The sequence below is a fragment of the Petromyzon marinus genome, chromosome 8, assembly GCF_048934315.1.
Source record: "Petromyzon marinus isolate PM22_M1 ecotype Great Lakes invasive population chromosome 8, UKy_Petmar_22M1.pri1.0, whole genome shotgun sequence".
NCBI lineage: Eukaryota > Metazoa > Chordata > Hyperoartia > Petromyzontiformes > Petromyzontidae > Petromyzon > Petromyzon marinus.
The window spans coordinates 4,238,109-4,259,949 of NC_133674.1; the positions used below are offsets into that span (position 1 = coordinate 4,238,109).

General features: G+C 57.8%; 2 protein-coding genes across 2 annotated transcripts in view; one reads left to right on the forward strand and one right to left on the reverse strand.

Moving 5' to 3' along the window:
* The window catches only part of LOC142924094 (fructosamine-3-kinase-like), a 78,637-nt gene extending 58,911 nt beyond the window's left edge, over positions 1–19,726 (reverse strand). The window contains exon 1 of the mRNA XM_076065526.1: positions 19,462–19,726. The gene's annotated coding sequence lies outside the window, so the exon portion shown is untranslated. The remainder of the gene's footprint in view (positions 1–19,461) is intronic.
* The window catches only part of LOC142924055 (uncharacterized), a 73,503-nt gene that overhangs the window by 43,030 nt on the left and 8,632 nt on the right, over positions 1–21,841 (forward strand). The gene's annotated exons all lie outside the window — the stretch shown is intronic.

A 21,841-nucleotide genomic window follows, 5' to 3' on the forward strand; every position in this document is an offset into this window, starting at 1 on the left:
CGGGTGAAGAGGACGAGCTGAGGTGAGAGGACGAGTCGAGGGGTGAGGAGGACGAGGTAAAAGGTGAGGCGGACGAGGGGTGAGGAGAGCGATGGGTGAGGAAGATGAGGCGAGGGGTGAGGAGGACGAGGGGTGAGGAGGACGAGGTGAGGGGTGAGGAAGACGAGCTGAGGGGTGAGGAGGACGAGGGGTGAGGAGGACGAGCTGAGGGGTAAAGCGGATGAGGTGAGGGGTGAGGAAGACGAGGTGATGGGTGAGGATGAGGTGAGGGGTGTGGACGAGGTGAAAGGTCAAGCGGACGACCTGAGGGGTGAGGACGAGGTGAGGAAGACGAGCTGAGGGGTGAGGAGGACGAGGTGAGGAGGACGAGGGGTGAAGAGGACGAGCTGAGGAGGACGAGGTGACGGGTGAGGAGGACGAGGTGAGGGTGAGGAGGATGAGCTGAGGGGTAAAGATGACGAGGCAAGGGGTGAGGACGAGGCGAGGACGAGGTGAGGGGTGAGGAGGACGAAGTGAGGGGTGAGGAGGATGAAGTGAGGGGTGAGTACGAGGCGAGGGGTGAGGAGAACGAGGGGTGAGGAGGACGAGGCGAGGGGTGAGGTGAAGAGGACGAGCTGAGGAAGACGAGGTGAGGGGTGAAGAGGACGAGGTGAGGGGTGAGGAGGACGAGGTGAGGGGTGAGGAGGACGAGGTGAGGCGTGAGGAGGACGAAGTGAGGGGTGAGGAGAGCGAGGGGTGAGAACGAGGGTTGAGGAGGACGAGGCGATGGGTGAGGAGGACGAGGTGATGGGTGAGGACGAGGTGAGGAGAGCGAGGGGTTAGAGAAGGACGAGGTGAGGGTGAGGAGGATGAGCTAAGGGGTAAAGATGACGAGGCAAGGGGTGAGGACGAGGCGAGGACGAGGCGAGGACGAGGTGAGGGGTGAGGAGGACGAAGTGAGGGCGAGGTGAGGGGTGAGGAATACGAGCTGAGGGATGAGAAGGACGAGGTGAGGGGTGAGGAGGACGAGGTGAGGGGTGAGAACGAGGGGTGAAGGAGAACGGGGTGAGGAGGACGAGGCGAGATGCGAGGACGGGGTGAGGACGAGGTGAAGGGTGAGGAGGAGGTGATGTTTGATTCGTGACAAAACATGTAATAAAGTTATTAATAACAATCTGAATTATAGTCAATTATTCACGTCTACTACAGAGAGTGCAGGTAGCCGTGTGAGGATGAGGTGAGAACGAGGTGAGGGGTAACGACGAGGTGAGTAGAACGAGAGGCGAGGGGTGAGAACGGGGTGAGGGTTGAGGACGACGGGTGAGGTGGACGAGGTGAGGGGTAAGGATGAGTCGAGAGGTGAGGGGTGAGGATGAGTCGAGGGGTGAGGAGGACGAGGTAAAACGTGAGGCAGACGAGGAGTGAGGAGGACGATGGGTGAGAAAGATGAGGCGAGGGGTGAGGAGGACGAGGCGTGAGGAAGACGAGGGGTGAGGAAGACGAGGGGTGAGGAGGACGAGGGGTGAGGAGGACGGGAGTGAGGAGGACGAGGGGTGAGGAGAGTGAGGGGTGAGGAGGACGAGGGGTGAGGAGGACGAGGGGTGAGGAGGACGAGAGTGAGGAGGATGAGAGTGAGGAGGACGAGGGCTGAGGAGAGTGAGGGGTGAGGAGTAAGAAGAACGAGCTGTGGGGGTGAGGACGAGGTGAGGGGTGAGAACGAGGTGAGGGTTGAGGACAAGTGAGGTGGACGAGGTGAGGGGTGAGAATGAGGTGAGGGGTGAGAATGAGGTGAGGGGTCAAGAGGACGAGGTGAGGGGTCAAGCGGATGACGTGAGGGGTAAGGAGGACGAGGTGAGGGGTGAGGAGGATGAGGAGCAGGGTGCGGTGGACGAGCGAGGGGTGAGGAGGATGAGAAGTGAGGAGGACGGGGGGTGAGACGTAAGAAGAACGAGGTGTGTGGGTGAGGAGGACGAGGCGAGGGCTGAGGAGAGCGAGGGGTGAGGACGGGGGGTGAGAAGAAAAACGAGGTGAGGACGAGGGTTGAGGAGAGCGAGGGGTGAGGAAGACGAGGGGTGAGGAGAGCGAGGTGTGAGGAGGACGAGGGGTGAGGAGAACGAGGGGTGAGGAGGACGAGAGGCAAGGAGGTGAGGGGTGCGAAGGACGAGTCGAGGGGTGAGGAGGAAGAGGTGAGGGGTAAGAAGAACGCGGTGTGGGTGAGAAGGACGAGGTGAGGGGTGAGGTGGGCGAGGCGTGAGGATGACGAGGCGCGGGGTGCGGTGGACGAGGTGAGGTGAGGGGTGAGGAAGACGAGCTGAGGGGTGAGGAGAACGAGGGGTGAGGAGAACGAGCGGTGAGGAGGACGATGTGTGAGGAGGACGATGGGTGAGGAGGACGAGGGGTGACGAGGGGTGAGGAGGGTGAGGTGAGGGGTGAGTAGGACGAGTCGAGTGGTGAGGAGGACAAGATGAGGGGTAAGAAGAACGAGGTGTGGGGTGAGGAGGACGAGGCAAATGGTGAGGACAGCGAGGGGAGGGGAGGACGAGGAGTGAGGACGAGCTAAGGGTGAGGAGGACGAGGCGAGGGAGAGGTGAGGGGTGAGAAGGACGAGGTGAGCGGTGAGGACGACGACGGGTGAGGAGGACGAGCTGAGGTGAGAGGACGAGTCGAGGGGTGAGGAGGACGAGGGGTGAGGAGGACGATGGGTGAGGAAGATGAGGCGAGGGGTGAGGAAGATGAGGCGAGGGGTGAGGAGGACGAGGGGTGAGGAGGATGAGGGGTGAGAAGGACGAGTCGAGGGGTGAGGAGGACGAGGTGAGGGGGGAGGAAGACGAAGTGATGGGTGAGGATGAGGAGGCGAGGGGTGAGGAAGATGAGGCGAGGGGTGAGGAGGACGAGGGGTGAGGAGGATGAGGGGTGAGAAGGACGAGTCGAGGGGTGAGGAGGACGAGGTGAGGGGGGAGGAAGACGAAGTGATGGGTGAGGATGAGGTGAGGGGTGTGGACGAGGTGAAAGGTCAAGCGGACGACGTGAGGGTTGAGAGGACGAGCTGAGGAGGACGAGGTGAGGGGTGAGGAGGACGAGGTGAGGAGGATGAGCTGAGGGGTAAAGATGACGAGGCAAGGGGTGAGGAGGACGAGGCGAGGACGAGGTGAGGGGTGAGGAGGACGAAGTGAGGGGTGAGGAGAACGAGGGGTGAGAACGAGGGTTGAGGAGAACGAGGCGATGGGTGAGGAGGACGAGGTGATGGGTGAGGACGAGGTGAGGAGAGCGAGGGGTTAGAGAAGGACGAGGTGAGGGTGAGGAGGATGAGCTAAGGGGTAAAGATGACGAGGCAAGGGGTGAGGAGGACGAGGGGTGAGGAGGACGATGGGTGAGGAAGATGAGGCGAGGGGTGAGGAAGATGAGGCGAGGGGTGAGGAGGAAAAGGGGTGAGGAGGATGAGGGCTGAGAAGGACGAGTCGAGGGGTGAGGAGGACGAGGTGAGGGGGGAGGAAGACGAAGTGATGGGTGAGGATGAGGAGGCGAGGGGTGAGGAAGATGAGGCGAGGGGTGAGGAGGACGAGGGGTGAGGAGGATGAGGGGTGAGAAGGACGAGTCGAGGGGTGAGGAGGACGAGGTGAGGGGGGAGGAAGACGAAGTGATGGGTGAGGATGAGGTGAGGGGTGTGGACGAGGTGAAAGGTCAAGCGGACGACGTGAGGGTTGAGAGGACGAGCTGAGGAGGACGAGGTGAGGGGTGAGGAGGACGAGGTGAGGAGGATGAGCTGAGGGGTAAAGATGACGAGGCAAGGGGTGAGGAGGACGAGGCGAGGACGAGGTGAGGGGTGAGGAGGACGAAGTGAGGGGTGAGGAGAACGAGGGGTGAGAACGAGGGTTGAGGAGAACGAGGCGATGGGTGAGGAGGACGAGGTGATGGGTGAGGACGAGGTGAGGAGAGCGAGGGGTTAGAGAAGGACGAGGTGAGGGTGAGGAGGATGAGCTAAGGGGTAAAGATGACGAGGCAAGGGGTGAGGACGAGGCGAGGACGAGGTGAGGGGTGAGGAGGACGAAGTGAGGGGTGAGGAGAACGAGGGGTGAGAACGAGGGTTGAGGAGAACGAGGCGATGGGTGAGGAGGACGAGGTGATGGGTGAGGACGAGGTGAGGAGAGCGAGGGGTTAGAGAAGGACGAGGTGAGGGTGAGGAGGATGAGCTAAGGGGTAAAGATGACGAGGCAAGGGGTGAGGACGAGGCGAGGACGAGGTGAGGGGTGAGGAGGACGAAGTGAGGGCGAGGTGAGGGGTGAGGAATACGAGCTGAGGGATGAGAAGGACGAGGTGAAGGGTGAGGAGGACGAGGCGAGGGGTGAGAACGAGGGGTGAAGGTGAACGGGGTGAGGAGGACGAGGCGAGATGCGAGGACGGGGTGAGGACGAGGTGAAGGGTGAGGAGGAGGTGATGTTTGATTCGTGACAAAACATGTAATAAAGTTATTAATAACAATCTGAATAATAGTCAATTATTCACGTCTACTACATAGAGTGCAGGTAGCCGTGTGAGGATGAGGTGAGAACGAGGTGAGGGGTAAGGACGAGGTGAGTAGAACGAGAGGCGAGGGGTGAGAACGAGGTGAGGGTTGAGGACGACGGGTGAGGTGGACGAGGTGAGGGGTGAGGATGAGGCGAGGGGTGAGGATGAGGCGAGCGGTGAGGACGAGGTGAGTAGAACGGGGGTGAGGACGAGGCGAGGGGTGAGGAGAACGAGGTGAGAAGATGAGGGGTGAGGAGGGCGAGGGGTGAGGAGGGCGAGGGGTGAGGAGGGCGAGGGGTGAGGAGGGCGAGGGGTGAGGAGGGCGAGGCGTGAGGAGGGCGAGGGGTGAGGAGGGCGAGGGGTGAGGAGGGCGAGGGGTGAGGAGGGCGAGGGGTGAGGAGGGCGAGGGGTGAGGAGGGCGAGGGGTGAGGAGGGCGAGGGGTGAGGAGGGCGAGGGGTGAGGAGGGCGAGGGGTGAGGAGGGCGAGGGGTGAGGAGGGCGAGGGGTGAGGAGGGCGAGGGGTGAGGAGGGCGAGGGGTGAGGAGGGCGAGGGGTGAGGAGGGCGAGGGGTGAGGAGGGCGAGGGGTGAGGAGGGCGAGGGGTGAGGAGGGCGAGGGGTGAGGAGGGCGAGGGGTGAGGAGGGCGAGGGGTGAGGAGGGCGAGGGGTGAGGAGGGCGAGGGGTGAGGAGGGCGAGGGGTGAGGAGGGCGAGGGGTGAGGAGGACGAGAGTGAGGAGGACGAGGGCTGAGGAGAGTGAGGGGTGAGGAGTAAGAAGAACGAGTTGTGGGGGTGAGGACGAGGTGAGGGGTGAGAACGAGGTGAGGGTTGAGGACAAGTGAGGTGGACGAGGTGAGGGGTGACAATGAGGTGAGGGGTGAGAATGAGGTGAGGGGTCAAGAGGACGAGGTGAGGGGTCAAGCGGACGACGTGAGGGGTAAGGAGGACGAGGTGAGGGGTGAGGAGGATGAGGAGCAGGGTGCGGTGGACGAGCGAGGGGTGAGGAGGATGAGAAGTGAGGAGGACGGGGGGTGAGACGTAAGAAGAACGAGGTGTGTGGGTGAGGAGGACGAGGCGAGGGCTGAGGAGAGCGAGGGGTGAGGACGGGGGGTGAGAAGAAAAACGAGGTGAGGACGAGGGTTGAGGAGAGCGAGGGGTGAGGAAGACGAGGGGTGAGGAGAGCGAGGGGTGAGGAGGACGAGGGGTGAGGAGAACGAGGGGTGAGGAGGACGAGAGGTAAGGAGGTGAGGGGTGCGAAGGACGAGTCGAGGGGTGAGGAGGAAGAGGTGAGGGGTAAGAAGAACGCGGTGTGGGTGAGAAGGACGAGGTGAGGGGTGAGGTGGGCGAGGCGTGAGGATGACGAGGCGCGGGGTGCGGTGGACGAGGTGAGGTGAGGGGTGAGGAAGACGAGCTGAGGGGTGAGGAGAACGAGGGGTGAGGAGAACGAGCGGTGAGGAGGACGATGTGTGAGGAGGACGATGGGTGAGGAGGACGAGGGGTGACGAGGGGTGAGGAGGGTGAGGTGAGGGGTGAGTAGGACGAGTCGAGTGGTGAGGAGGACAAGATGAGGGGTAAGAAGAACGAGGTGTGGGGTGAGGAGGACGAGGCAAATGGTGAGGACAGCGAGGGGAGGACGAGGAGTGAGGACGAGCTAAGGGTGAGGAGGACGAGGCGAGGGAGAGGTGAGGGGTGAGAAGGACGAGGTGAGCGGTGAGGACGACGACGGGTGAGGAGGACGAGCTGAGGTGAGAGGACGAGCTGAGGTGAGAGGACGAGTCGAGGGGTGAGGAGGACGAGGGGTGAGGAGGACGATGGGTGAGGAAGATAAGGCGAGGGGTGAGGAAGATGAGGCGAGGGGTGAGGAGGACGAGGGGTGAGGAGGATGAGGGGTGAGAAGGACGAGTCGAGGGGTGAGGAGGACGAGGTGAGGGGGGAGGAAGACGAAGTGATGGGTGAGGATGAGGTGAGGGGTGTGGACGAGGTGAAAGGTCAAGCGGACGACGTGAGGGTTGAGAGGACGAGCTGAGGAGGACGAGGTGAGGGGTGAGGAGGACGAGGTGAGGAGGATGAGCTGAGGGGTAAAGATGACGAGGCAAGGGGTGAGGAGGACGAGGCGAGGACGAGGTGAGGGGTGAGGAGGACGAAGTGAGGGGTGAGGAGAACGAGGGGTGAGAACGAGGGTTGAGGAGAACGAGGCGATGGGTGAGGAGGACGAGGTGATGGGTGAGGACGAGGTGAGGAGAGCGAGGGGTTAGAGAAGGACGAGGTGAGGGTGAGGAGGATGAGCTAAGGGGTAAAGATGACGAGGCAAGGGGTGAGGACGAGGCGAGGACGAGGTGAGGGGTGAGGAGGACGAAGTGAGGGGTGAGGAGAACGAGGGGTGAGAACGAGGGTTGAGGAGAACGAGGCGATGGGTGAGGAGGACGAGGTGATGGGTGAGGACGAGGTGAGGAGAGCGAGGGGTTAGAGAAGGACGAGGTGAGGGTGAGGAGGATGAGCTAAGGGGTAAAGATGACGAGGCAAGGGGTGAGGACGAGGCGAGGACGAGGTGAGGGGTGAGGAGGACGAAGTGAGGGCGAGGTGAGGGGTGAGGAATACGAGCTGAGGGATGAGAAGGATGAGGTGAAGGGTGAGGAGGACGAGGCGAGGGGTGAGAACGAGGGGTGAAGGTGAACGGGGTGAGGAGGACGAGGCGAGATGCGAGGACGGGGTGAGGACGAGGTGAAGGGTGAGGAGGAGGTGATGTTTGATTCGTGACAAAACATGTAATAAAGTTATTAATAACAATCTGAATAATAGTCAATTATTCACGTCTACTACATAGAGTGCAGGTAGCCGTGTGAGGATGAGGTGAGAACGAGGTGAGGGGTAAGGACGAGGTGAGTAGAACGAGAGGCGAGGGGTGAGAACGAGGTGAGGGTTGAGGACGACGGGTGAGGTGGACGAGGTGAGGGGTGAGGATGAGGCGAGGCGAGCGGTGAGGACGAGGCGAGAAGATGAGGGGTGAGGAGAACGAGGGGTGAGGAGGGCGAGGGGTGAGGAGGGCGAGGGGTGAGGAGGGCGAGGGGTGAGGAGGGCGAGGGGTGAGGAGGGCGAGGGGTGAGGAGGGCGAGGGGTGAGGAGGGCGAGGGGTGAGGAGGGCGAGGGGTGAGGAGGGCGAGGGGTGAGGAGGGCGAGGGGTGAGGAGGGCGAGGCGTGAGGAGGGCGAGGGGTGAGGAGGGCGAGGGGTGAGGAGGGCGAGGGGTGAGGAGGGCGAGGGGTGAGGAGGGCGAGGGGTGAGGAGGGCGAGGGGTGAGGAGGGCGAGGGGTGAGGAGGGCGAGGGGTGAGGAGGGCGAGGGGTGAGGAGGGCGAGGGGTGAGGAGGGCGAGGGGTGAGGAGGGCGAGGGGTGAGGAGGGCGAGGGGTGAGGAGGGCGAGGGGTGAGGAGGGCGAGGGGTGAGGAGGGCGAGGGGTGAGGAGGGCGAGGGGTGAGGAGGGCGAGGGGTGCTATCTTTTCGTCTATGCATCGGTCAATCCGCAAGTCAATTATGCAAGAGGACTCAGTCCCCCCCTGCCCCGCCCCCCTCTGCAAGTAGTAGCAGCTCCCTGCACCACCCAGCTAACCCCACACTGCATGCCGCGTTCTGCGCGATGCCTCAAGTTCAAGGTCGTGTGGGTGACACATTACCGTGGTGATTATTTGAAATGTAACTTTTTATTTTACCAGGTAAGTGAGCCATATAGCTCTTTTTAAGAAGCGATCTGGTCACAAATGTTAGTTTTAACGGAGTGGCTCATCTTGTGGAAATTTATAGCAGTAAAATACTCTAAACCAGGGGTCTCAAACTCGCGGCCCGCAGGCCAATTGTGGCCCGCAGAACGATATTTTGTGGCCCACTATTTGGCATCATTTTTTTTATTATATTTTTTTACCGTAGCTCAGGCTCGTGACAGCTTCCGGTGTTTGTTGACAAGTTAGCCAACGCGAATTAGCAACGTTAGTCACTTGGTTGAAACGTGATTCCGGAGTGACACCAAGTGGAAGGAAAATATATCCTGTCACCCTGTGCAAGGTACAGAGGACTCAGGAAGTGGGCGGACTCAACAAGTGTAATCAGTGACCTAATAAAGACAACAGAGTGTTGCAATAGGAAAGGGAAAATAATTACATGGATAGCAAATAGCATGAGATGGGTGGCAAGAACAAAAGCCAAATGTTGGTTAGAACCTGAATATTATAAAGACGTTATAGATTATTATTACAAGAGAAACAAAGAAAAGGAAAAAGGACAGATATGTGCAATCGCAAAAGAAAATAATTTACCAAGAACAATTTAATCAAAAAGAGCAAGAAATTAAAAGATATAAAACATGAGACAATGCACTTGATGTTAAGAATTAAGACAGGTGGAGTAACATGGACACCAGAGTTAGCTCAATGGCATCCAGAGAGATTCGGTAGAGCAGAAGGATATGTAGGATGTGAACAAAAAGAAGAAAATCTAGATCACTTTATTTATGAATGTGAAAGGTATAAACACCTGAGAGAGAACACGATTGATGAATTTAATAATGATAAGAAAAACGAAGTGCTCAAAAAAAGCATGAACAATGATAAAGTTTTCAAATACCTCTCAGAATATATAGAAAGGGCATGCTAAATAAGATCCCAAATACTCAGGTATTGGGATAAAAACATGTAAATATATCACCCCCACCTTCCCTGAGCTTTCCAGGATGTTCAAGCGGACCATGTGCCTTTTTGGGAGCATATATCTGTGTGAAAAGCTCTTTTGCACCATGAACTTTAATAAGTCAAAGTACAGGTCCAAACTTACTGATGAGCATTTCAAGCCATACTGAGGGTCTCAATTGCTTCCTCCCTCAAGCCAAATGTGGCTCAGCTGTGTAAGAAGAGGTAGCGCTGCCAGGTCTCTGGAAGCATGGAGTAGGTAAGAGAAGCCTATGTTCTGAAGAACCGTTCATGTTCTGAACTGTTATTAATAAAGATTGAGAAGATTGGATCAGTTGCACTTTTTTTTGGAATACTTGATGCGGCCCAGCCTCACCCAGACTCTACCTCCAGCGGCCCCAGGTAAGTTGAGTTTGAGACTCCTGCTCTGAACGCATGTTTCTAAATATGGAGGGAAAAACTGGAAGACCTGGAGAACAATCCACGCGATCACGGGAGAGAGAGAGACATGCAAACTCCAAATATACAGGCGTCAGGGTCCGGATCGAACCCACGACCTCTTGCATACCAGGTGAAGGAGTTAACATCCCACCACCGCGGCACCCTTATGTACCAGGTTACACAGTCACGGACTCAAATGAAGACACAGTCCCTTCATTAAACAGTCTGTTCGATAAATAAGTGCTGTTAGCGAGCACCTATTAAGGCTAGCATGCCACACGAGGGGGTGGGTGGTCAGTTTTACCCAGGATAGCCCTACTGGCTCTTTTCAGGAGGGTTCTACCACATTTCCCAGCAATGATTACTAGGCACAGTATATTCCAACTGGGTAATTTGCGGGCAATTGTATTTAATTCGGTTAATCTGGTCCATGACGCTGGGATCTTCAACGTCCACTGAAGCAGACGGCACATGGTGCCTTTGCGGTGAACACGCCTGTAGCATTAAACAGGGCGGCCGCTGGATTCAAACCGCGAACATCTACGACAAGCGGCACACGTACAACTGCTACAGACACACGCCGAGTGTGTAATCACTCAATATGTGAGTGATTACACGCAACATTGTTGTGTGATTACACACACAACAACGTTGTGTGTTTAATCACACACAAAAATATTGATGAGACGCAACGACGTTGTGTTGAGTGTAATCACAAACAACAACGTTATGTTGAGTGTAATCACTCAAAACGACGTTGTGTTGAGTGTAATCACTCACAACGACGTTGTGTGTAATTACACACAACGTCGTTGTGTTTAGTGTAATCACTAACAACGACGTTGTGTTTAGTATAATCACTAACAACGACGTTGTGTTTAGTGTAATCACTAACAACGACGTTGTGTTTAGTGTAATCACTAACAACGACGTTGTGTTTAGTGTAATCACACACAACGACGTTGTGTTTAGTGTAATCACTAACAACGACGTTGTGTTGAGTGTAATCACTTACAACAACGTTGTGTTGAGTGTAATCACAGGCAACAATGTTGATGACACACAGCGTCCAACAGAGGGCGTCGTAGTCGTGCCATGGGGAGGCGGCGAGTGATGAACGCCACTGCGGCGCCGCAAAGAGATCAGAGCCGTGATATTTATTTATTTGTACACTGGAGGAGGAATCCGATGAGCTACGAAGTTCTTTATCACAAACGTCCAGCGTCTTGGCGGTCACGATAGAACGAGGCCGATAAACGTGGAGGTATAAATGAGGGTGATGCTAAGTCGGTGTGCCGTGCCCTAAGTGAGGTTGCCATGGGCGTGTGTGTTGGCCGTGTCAGGAGCGGGTGAGGAGGACGAGGCAAGGGGTGAGGAGGACGAGGTGAAGGGTAAGAAGAACGAGGTCAGGAGGTGAGGTGTGAGGAGGACGAGATGAGGTGTGAGGAGGACGAGGAGAGGGGTGAGGAGAACGAGGAATGAAGAGAACGAGGGGTGAGGAGGACGAGGGGTGAGGAGGACGAGGGGTGAGGAGGACGAGGGGTGCCGAAGACGAGGGGTGAGGAAGACGAGGGGTGAGGAAGACGAGGGGTGAGGAGGACGAGGGGTGAGGAGGACGAGGGGTGAGGAGGACGAGGGGTGAGGAGGACGAGGGGTGAGGAGGACGAGGGGTGAGGAGGACGAGGGGTGAGGAGGACGAGGGGTGAGGAGGACGAGAGTGAGGAGGACGAGGGGTGAGGAGAGTGAGGGGTGAGGAGTAAGAAGAACGAGCTGTGGGGGTGAGGACGAGGTGAGGGGTGAGAACGAGGTGAGGGTTGAGGACAAGTGAGGTGGACGAGGTGAGGGGTGAGAATGAGGCGAGGGGTCAAGAGGACGAGGTGAGGGGTCAAGCGGACGACGTGAGGGGTAAGGAGGACGAGGTGAGGGGTGAGGAGAATGAGGAGCAGGGTGCGGTGGACGAGCGAGGGGTGAGGAGGACGAGGGGCGAGGAGGACGGGGGGTGAGAAGTAAGAAGAACGAGGTGTGGGGTGAGGAGGACGAGGGGTGAGGAGGACGAGGTGAGGGCTGAGGAGAGCGAGGCGTGAGAGCGAGGGGTGAGGAGAGCGAGGGGTGAGGACAGCGAGGGGTGAGGAGGACGAGGGGTGAGGAGGTGAGGAGCAGGGTGCGGTGGACGAGCGAGGGGTGAGGACGGGGGGTGAGAAGAAAAACGAGGTGTGGGGGTGAGGACGAGGGGTGAGGAGAGCGAGGGGTGAGGAGAGCGAGGGGTGAGGAGAGTGAGGAGTGAGGAGGACGAGGGGTGAGGAGGACGAGGGGTGAGGAGGACGAGTCGAGGGGTGAGGAGGAAGAGGTGAGGGGTAAGAAGAACGCGGTGTGGGTGAGAAGGACGGGGTGAGGTGGGCGAGGCGTGAGGATGACGAGGCGCGGGGTGCGGTGGACGAGGTGAGGTGAGGGGTGAGGAAGACGAGCCGAGGGGTGAGGAGAACGAGGGGTGAGTAGAACGAGCGGTGAGGAGGACAATGTGTGAGGAGGACGAGGGGTGAGGAGGGTGAGGTGAGGGGTGAGTAGGACGAGTCGAGTGGTGAGGAGGACAAGATGAGGGGTAAGAAGAACGAGGTGTGGGGTGAGGAGGACGAGGCAAATGGTGAGAACAGCAAGGGGAGGGGAGGACGAGGAGTGAGGACGAGCTAAGGGTGAGGAGGACGAGGCGAGGGAGAGGTGAGGGGTGAGAAGGACGAGGTGAGCGGTGAGGACGACGACGGGTGAGGAGGACGAGCTGAGGTGAGAGGACGAGTCGAGGGGTGAGGAGGACGAGGTAAAAGGTGAGGCGGACGAGGGGTGAGGAGAGCGATGGGTGAGGAAAATGAGGCGAGGGGTGAGGAGGACGAGGGGTGAGGAGGACGAGGTGAGGGGTGAGGAAGACGAGCTGAGGGGTGAGGAGGACGAGGGGTGAGGAGGACGAGCTGAGGGGTAAAGCGGATGAGGTGAGGGGTGAGGAAGACGAGGTGATGGGTGAGGATGAGGTGAGGGGTGTGGACGAGGTGAAAGGTCAAGCGGACGACCTGAGGGGTGAGGACGAGGTGAGGAAGACGAGCTGAGGGGTGAGGAGGACGAGGTGAGGAGGACGAGGGGTGAAGAGGACGAGCTGAGGAGGACGAGGTGACGGGTGAGGAGGACGAGGTGAGGGTGAGGAGGATGAGCTGAGGGGTAAAGATGACGAGGCAAGGGGTGAGGACGAGGCGAGGACGAGGTGAGGGGTGAGGAGGACGAAGTGAGGGGTGAGGAGGATGAAGTGAGGGGTGAGTACGAGGCGAGGGGTGAGGAGAACGAGGGGTGAGGAGGACGAGGCGAGGAGTGAGGTGAAGAGGACGAGCTGAGGAAGACGAGGTGAGGGGTGAAGAGGACGAGGTGAGGGGTGAGGAGGACGAGGTGAGGGGTGAGGAGGACGAGGTGAGGGGTGAGGAGGACGAAGTGAGGGGTGAGGAGAACGAGGGGTGAGGAGAACGAGGGGTGAGGAGGACGAGGCGAGCGGTGAGGAGGAGGCGAGGGGTGAGAACGAGGGTTGAGGAGGACGAGGCGATGGGTGAGGAGGACGAGGTGATGGGTGAGGACGAGGTGAGGAGAGCGAGGGGTTAGAGAAGGACGAGGTGAGGGTGAGGAGGATGAGCTAAGGGGTAAAGATGACGAGGCAAGGGGTGAGGACGAGGCGAGGACGAGGTGAGGGGAGGACGAAGTGAGGGCGAGGTGAGGGGTGAGGAATACGAGCTGAGGGATGAGAAGGACGAGGTGAGGGGTGAGGAGGACGAGGTGAGGGGTGAGAACGAGGGGTGAAGGAGAACGGGGTGAGGAGGACGAGGCGAGATGCGAGGACGGGGTGAGGACGAGGTGAAGGGTGAGGAGGAGGTGATGTTTGATTCGTGACAAAACATGTAATAAAGTTATTAATAACAATCTGAATTATAGTCAATTATTCACGTCTACTACAGAGAGTGCAGGTAGCCGTGTGAGGATGAGGTGAGAACGAGGTGAGGGGTAACGACGAGGTGAGTAGAACGAGAGGCGAGGGGTGAGAACGGGGTGAGGGTTGAGGACGACGGGTGAGGTGGACGAGGTGAGGGGTGAGGATGAGTCGAGAGGTGAGGGGTGAGGATGAGTCGAGGGGTGAGGAGGACGAGGTAAAACGTGAGGCAGACGAGGAGTGAGGAGGACGATGGGTGAGAAAGATGAGGCGAGGGGTGAGGAGGACGAGGGGTGAGGAGGACGAGGGGTGCCGAAGACGAGGGGTGAGGAAGACGAGGGGTGAGGAAGACGAGGGGTGAGGAAGACGAGGGGTGAGGAAGACGAGGGGTGAGGAGGACGAGGGGTGAGGAAGACGAGGGGTGAGGAAGACGAGGGGTGAGGAAGACGAGGGGTGAGGAGGACGAGGGGTGAGGAGGACGGGAGTGAGGAGGACGAGGGGTGAGGAGAGTGAGGGGTGAGGAGGACGAGGGGTGAGGAGGACGAGAGTGAGGAGGACGAGAGTGAGGAGGACGAGGGCTGAGGAGAGTGAGGGGTGAGGAGTAAGAAGAACGAGCTGTGGGGGTGAGGACGAGGTGAGGGGTGAGAACGAGGTGAGGGTTGAGGACAAGTGAGGTGGACGAGGTGAGGGGTGAGAATGAGGTGAGGGGTGAGAATGAGGTGAGGGGTCAAGAGGACGAGGTGAGGGGTCAAGCGGACGACGTGAGGGGTAAGGAGGACGAGGTGAGGGGTGAGGAGGATGAGGAGCAGGGTGCGGTGGACGAGCGAGGGGTGAGGAGGATGAGAAGTGAGGAGGACGGGGGGTGAGACGTAAGAAGAACGAGGTGTGTGGGTGAGGAGGACGAGGCGAGGGCTGAGGAGAGCGAGGGGTGAGGACGGGGGGTGAGAAGAAAAACGAGGTGAGGACGAGGGTTGAGGAGAGCGAGGGGTGAGGAGAGCGACGGGTGAGGAGGACGAGGGGTGAGGAGAACGAGGGGTGAGGAGGACGAGAGGTAAGGAGGTGAGGGGTGCGAAGGACGAGTCGAGGGGTGAGGAGGAAGAGGTGAGGGGTAAGAAGAACGCGGTGTGGGTGAGAAGGACGAGGTGAGGGGTGAGGTGGGCGAGGCGTGAGGATGACGAGGCGCGGGGTGCGGTGGACGAGGTGAGGTGAGGGGTGAGGAAGACGAGCTGAGGGGTGAGGAGAACGAGGGGTGAGGAGAACGAGCGGTGAGGAGGACGATGTGTGAGGAGGACGATGGGTGAGGAGGACGAGGGGTGACGAGGGGTGAGGAGGGTGAGGTGAGGGGTGAGTAGGACGAGTCGAGTGGTGAGGAGGACAAGATGAGGGGTAAGAAGAACGAGGTGTGGGGTGAGGAGGACGAGGCAAATGGTGAGGACAGCGAGGGGAGGGGAGGACGAGGAGTGAGGACGAGCTAAGGGTGAGGAGGACGAGGCGAGGGAGAGGTGAGGGGTGAGAAGGACGAGGTGAGCGGTGAGGACGACGACGGGTGAGGAGGACGAGCTGAGGTGAGAGGACGAGTCGAGGGGTGAGGAGGACGAGGGGTGAGGAGGACGATGGGTGAGGAAGATGAGGCGAGGGGTGAGGAAGATGAGGCGAGGGGTGAGGAGGACGAGGGGTGAGGAGGATGAGGGGTGAGAAGGACGAGTCGAGGGGTGAGGAGGACGAGGTGAGGGGGGAGGAAGACGAAGTGATGGGTGAGGATGAGGTGAGGGGTGTGGACGAGGTGAAAGGTCAAGCGGACGACGTGAGGGTTGAGAGGACGGGGTGAGGAGGACGAGGTGAGGAGGATGAGCTGAGGGGTAAAGATGACGAGGCAAGGGGTGAGGAGGACGAGGCGAGGACGAGGTGAGGGGTGAGGAGGACGAAGTGAGGGGTGAGGAGAACGAGGGGTGAGAACGAGGGTTGAGGAGAACGAGGCGATGGGTGAGGAGGACGAGGTGATGGGTGAGGACGAGGTGAGGAGAGCGAGGGGTTAGAGAAGGACGAGGTGAGGGTGAGGAGGATGAGCTAAGGGGTAAAGATGACGAGGCAAGGGGTGAGGACGAGGCGAGGACGAGGTGAGGGGTTAGGAGGACGAAGTGAGGGGTGAGGAGAACGAGGGGTGAGAACGAGGGTTGAGGAGAACGAGGCGATGGGTGAGGAGGACGAGGTGATGGGTGAGGACGAGGTGAGGAGAGCGAGGGGTTAGAGAAGGACGAGGTGAGGGTGAGGAGGATGAGCTAAGGGGTAAAGATGACGAGACAAGGGGTGAGGACGAGGCGAGGACGAGGTGAGGGGTGAGGAGGACGAAGTGAGGGCGAGGTGAGGGGTGAGGAATACGAGCTGAGGGATGAGAAGGACGAGGTGAAGGGTGAGGAGGACGAGGCGAGGGGTGAGAACGAGGGGTGAAGGTGAACGGGGTGAGGAGGACGAGGCGAGATGCGAGGACGGGGTGAGGACGAGGTGAAGGGTGAGGAGGAGGTGATGTTTGATTCGTGACAAAACATGTAATAAAGTTATTAATAACAATCTGAATAATAGTCAATTATTCACGTCTACTACATAGAGTGCAGGTAGCCGTGTGAGGATGAGGTGAGAACGAGGTGAGGGGTAAGGACGAGGTGAGTAGAACGAGAGGCGAGGGGTGAGAACGAGGTGAGGGTTGAGGACGACGGGTGAGGTGGACGAGGTGAAGGGTGAGGATGAGGCGAGGGGTGAGGATGAGGCGAGCGGTGAGGACGAGGTGAGTAGAACGGGGGTGAGGACGAGGCGAGGGGTGAGGAGAACGAGGTGAGAAGATGAGGGGTGAGGAGGGCGAGGGGTGAGGAGGGCGAGGGGTGAGGAGGGCGAGGGGTGAGGAGGGCGAGGGGTGAGGAGGGCGAGGGGTGAGGAGGGCGAGGGGTGAGGAGGGCGAGGGGTGAGGAGGACGAGAGTGAGGAGGACGAGGGCTGAGGAGAGTGAGGGGTGAGGAGTAAGAAGAACGAGTTGTGGGGGTGAGGACGAGGTGAGGGGTGAGAACGAGGTGAGGGTTGAGGACAAGTGAGGTGGACGAGGTGAGGGGTGAGAATGAGGTGAGGGGTGAGAATGAGGTGAGGGGTCAAGAGGACGAGGTGAGGGGTCAAGCGGACGACGTGAGGGGTAAGGAGGACGAGGTGAGGGGTGAGGAGGATGAGGAGCAGGGTGCGGTGGACGAGCGAGGGGTGAGGAGGATGAGAAGTGAGGAGGACGGGGGGTGAGACGTAAGAAGAACGAGGTGTGTGGGTGAGGAGGACGAGGCGAGGGCTGAGGAGAGCGAGGGGTGAGGACGGGGGGTGAGAAGAAAAACGAGGTGAGGACGAGGGTTGAGGAGAGCGAGGGGTGAGGAAGACGAGGGGTGAGGAGAGCGAGGGGTGAGGAGGACGAGGGGTGAGGAGGACGAGGGGTGAGGAGGACGAGGGGTGAGGAGAACGAGGGGTGAGGAGGACGAGAGGTAAGGAGGTGAGGGGTGCGAAGGACGAGTCGAGGGGTGAGGAGGAAGAGGTGAGGGGTAAGAAGAACGCGGTGTGGGTGAGAAGGACGAGGTGAGGGGTGAGGTGGGCGAGGCGTGAGGATGACGAGGCGCGGGGTGCGGTGGACGAGGTGAGGTGAGGGGTGAGGAAGACGAGCTGAGGGGTGAGGAGAACGAGGGGTGAGGAGAACGAGCGGTGAGGAGGACGATGTGTGAGGAGGACGATGGGTGAGGAGGACGAGGGGTGACGAGGGGTGAGGAGGGTGAGGTGAGGGGTGAGTAGGACGAGTCGAGTGGTGAGGAGGACAAGATGAGGGGTAAGAAGAACGAGGTGTGGGGTGAGGAGGACGAGGCAAATGGTGAGGACAGCGAGGGGAGGGGAGGACGAGGAGTGAGGACGAGCTAAGGGTGAGGAGGACGAGGCGAGGGAGAGGTGAGGGGTGAGAAGGACGAGGTGAGCGGTGAGGACGACGACGGGTGAGGAGGACGAGCTGAGGTGAGAGGACGAGTCGAGGGGTGAGGAGGACGAGGGGTGAGGAGGACGATGGGTGAGGAAGATAAGGCGAGGGGTGAGGAAGATGAGGCGAGGGGTGAGGAGGACGAGGGGTGAGGAGGATGAGGGGTGAGAAGGACGAGTCGAGGGGTGAGGAGGACGAGGTGAGGGGGGAGGAAGACGAAGTGATGGGTGAGTATGAGGTGAGGGGTGTGGACGAGGTGAAAGGTCAAGCGGACGACGTGAGGGTTGAGAGGACGAGCTGAGGAGGACGAGGTGAGGGGTGAGGAGGACGAGGTGAGGAGGATGAGCTGAGGGGTAAAGATGACGAGGCAAGGGGTGAGGAGGACGAGGCGAGGACGAGGTGAGGGGTGAGGAGGACGAAGTGAGGGGTGAGGAGAACGAGGGGTGAGAACGAGGGTTGAGGAGAACGAGGCGATGGGTGAGGAGGACGAGGTGATGGGTGAGGACGAGGTGAGGAGAGCGAGGGGTTAGAGAAGGACAAGGTGAGGGTGAGGAGAATGAGCTAAGGGGTAAAGATGACGAGGCAAGGGGTGAGGACGAGGCGAGGACGAGGTGAGGGGTGAGCAGGACGAAGTGAGGGGTGAGGAGAACGAGGGGTGAGAACGAGGGTTGAGGAGAACGAGGCGATGGGTGAGGAGGACGAGGTGATGGGTGAGGACGAGGTGAGGAGAGCGAGGGGTTAGAGAAGGACGAGGTGAGGGTGAGGAGGATGAGCTAAGGGGTAAAGATGACGAGGCAAGGGGTGAGGACGAGGCGAGGACGAGGTGAGGGGTGAGGAGGACGAAGTGAGGGCGAGGTGAGGGGTGAGGAATACGAGCTGAGGGATGAGAAGGACGAGGTGAAGGGTGAGGAGGACGAGGCGAGGGGTGAGAACGAGGGGTGAAGGTGAACGGGGTGAGGAGGACGAGGCGAGATGCGAGGACGGGGTGAGGACGAGGTGAAGGGTGAGGAGGAGGTGATGTTTGATTCGTGACAAAACATGTAATAAAGTTATTAATAACTATCTGAATTATAGTCAATTATTCACGTCTACTACATAGAGTGCAGGTAGCCGTGTGAGGATGAGGTGAGAACGAGGTGAGGGGTAAGGACGAGGTGAGTAGAACGAGAGGCGAGGGGTGAGAACGAGGTGAGGGTTGAGGACGACGGGTGAGGTGGACGAGGTGAGGGGTGAGGATGAGGCGAGGCGAGCGGTGAGGACGAGGCGAGAAGATGATGGGTGAGGAGAACGAGGGGTGAGGAGGGCGAGGGGTGAGGAGGGCGAGGGGTGAGGAGGGCGAGGGGTGAGGAGGGCGAGGCGTGAGGAGGGCGAGGGGTGAGGAGGGCGAGGGGTGAGGAGGGCGAGGGGTGAGGAGGACGAGGGGTGAGGAGGACGAGGCTAGGGGTGAGGAGGACGAGGCTAGGGGTGAGGAGGACGAGGCTAGGGGTGAGGAGGACGAGGCTAGGGGTGAGGAGGACGAGGCTAGGGGTGAGGAGGACGAGGCTAGGGGTGAGGAGGACGAGGTGAGGTCGGTAAGGGAGGTGTCCGTCTCCGGAGTGTTGCATGATATTTGTTGCTATGCTCGATGTTTGGTTGGTGACATAACATTCAATAAAGTTCTAAATAACATCCTGAAAGATAATAAATTACTCGTGTCTGCTGCATAGAGGCCAGGTACCCGCGTTTGCCTTCTGCGTGTGCGTGTAGATAAATCAGAATCTGTATTTTACATGAGTTTTGACGTTCTCATTCACACACGTCCAGAAGGGTCGGGTTAGCCAGTTGCATCAACAACAAAATGCAATTAAAGATACTCGAGTAAGGATTGAGAAAATGTAGTCAAGTCACGAATAAATGTCATGTAAAATCAAACTGTGCAAGCTCATACCTTCTTGTAGATTTGTCAACATCAAATCCAAGCTTGGGCAAGATGGCAAAACACCAACAGTCAAAGTACCATACCAAGACAGTGGCCTCGATTAAATTGCATTCAAACATTGAACTCTCGACACGTGGGTGAAGAGGTTCCGAGTTTCAAATCGCAGACGCAAAAGCCGCGTCGAGAACTTTGAGCACTGGCTGATACGGAGGCAGCTTCCTCTGCCCCCATAGGGTGCCTGGGGGCACGTGATCTGGCTCCGCCCATGGTAGGCGGGGCCAATTGCGTCACTTCCTGCGCACTCACCTCCGACCCCAATGGCGTTACGTCACTCCGGCAGGGCGAGCGAGCTGAGCGGCTGCGTTTGTCTCTTGCGCCCCCAACAGGAGCCATGAAGTTCTTCAAGAGACGGCAGCAGATGCAAGCGACGCTGGAGACTCCAAATTCGTCAACAGTGAAAGTGAGTGGCGCCACCTCTTGCGTTGGAGTTATACGAAGTAACAAATAGAGTACTGCGATCACATCGAGAAAAAATATTATTTTTTAAAGTATTTACATTTTACTTTAAATTGAGCGCTTGATGCGTGGGTAACGAGGTTCATAGTTTAAGATCACAGATTGAGAGTTTCATCAAGGATTTTAGTCGGAGAAAGCTTTCTCTGGGCAGTTGGTCCTTGTTTGCGTTGCCAAGGTGATAGCATCTCGTGTCAACTGCCATTTCCCAGCAGCTGTGCCTGGGGGTCACGTGACGTTTGGTGACGCAATAAGGCCCGAGCCATTGGCTCCGCCCTTTTTGGGTAAAGCCAGTGACGTAATCACTGCCATAGATGACGTCATCACTGTATTCGATGCCTTCTTCACTGAAATTGACGTCGTCACTGTAATTGATGACGTCATCACTAATCGATTTCATCGCTGTAGTCGATGGCGTAATCGCTGCATCTGATGACGGCATCGCTGCATTTGATTACGTCAGCGCTGCGGGCTCCTTATCGCTGCGTGGTGGCCTGTAATTCGGGCAAAGCCAGCGATCTGAGCACCTGTGTTTCTTTATCTGCGTCGGCAAGAATATACATGATATTCTTCAACAGACCACAGTTGAGAAAGCAACACATGAGACAATGAATGTGTCAACAGAGTAGGTGCGTAGTGCCACCTCTTGGGGGCCGTCCATAAATGACGTCACGCACTTGGGGGGTTGGCAGACATTTGTGACGATGTGTGACGGGGGGGGGGGGTTTGAGAAATGTGATGTCACATCAAAATGCGCAATTTTAAATAAAAATAGACAACACGTTCTACTTAATTAAATACTTTTTAATAAATGTTCTACAACATCAGAGTGCAGCACCACATTAATACGCACTACAATGGCAATAGTTTAATATGTTTTCTTGTTCATGTTTTTTGTTTGTTGCGGGTGCACCCGATTCAAGGGCTGAATGGCTCACAGGGCTATACCAAATAAATGGAACTGTGAACTAAAGCGATTTGAAGCATGTTTTTTTTTTTGGGGGGGGGGGGGGGTCTGACTTTTTGTGACACCGTGTGACAAAGGGGGAGGGGTCCAAAATCGCATGACGTCATTTATGGACGGCCCCTTGTGTTTTGATGTCAGAGGAGTTGTACTCGGTAAGAGAGGTAGGGGACAGACAAATCTAGGCTGGAGTGGAGGCCACCACTCTGCCACTTACCAGCTAAAATGCAAACGTGTATGGAATGATAAAAAAAAGCTTTGCCCCAACACCAGATTGACACCTTTTACAAGGCAGCAAGTCCGCATGAACCACAAATACCTGCTAACACCAGTGGCGAGGGATATCTGAGCCAGTGTTGGGACTCCCCTATGTCGACTTAGGCTGAAATGAATACAGGCAGTCTCGCTTAGCGCTCAAGATGCCTATGTGGAGAAGTGAGCATTCAGGAAATCAGCGCGAAAAGGGTTATACCATTATATATGGGGATGACTTCTCGACAGCGTTATCTCTTATGAACAATAAATGAGGGCTTCATTGGAGTATCAGCGCTATTTTATAAGAGTAATAAAACAGATGGTAAACATTCCATCAAACGAATTTTTTTTTTTAATAATAGCATCAGGAAGTATTATGTACTGTACTCACCAGTGTAACCGCCATATGCTCACTCACCTCGACCGGCCTTATCACTGGCATGTTGACATTCCCAGACATTTTGGGGCTAAGGCAGAGAGACCAAGGAGGAGCAAACACGTCGGCGGACGAGTTTGTCTTTTAAAAATTGGCGAGCGCTGTGTGGCTCAGAGCGTACTGTGATAAAACTGAATATCAAATTAACCTTATGGCGGGACCCCGAGGTCCCGAATAAACGTAAGTCATTGGCTGAGCGAATGTAAATGAAGATGATGTGG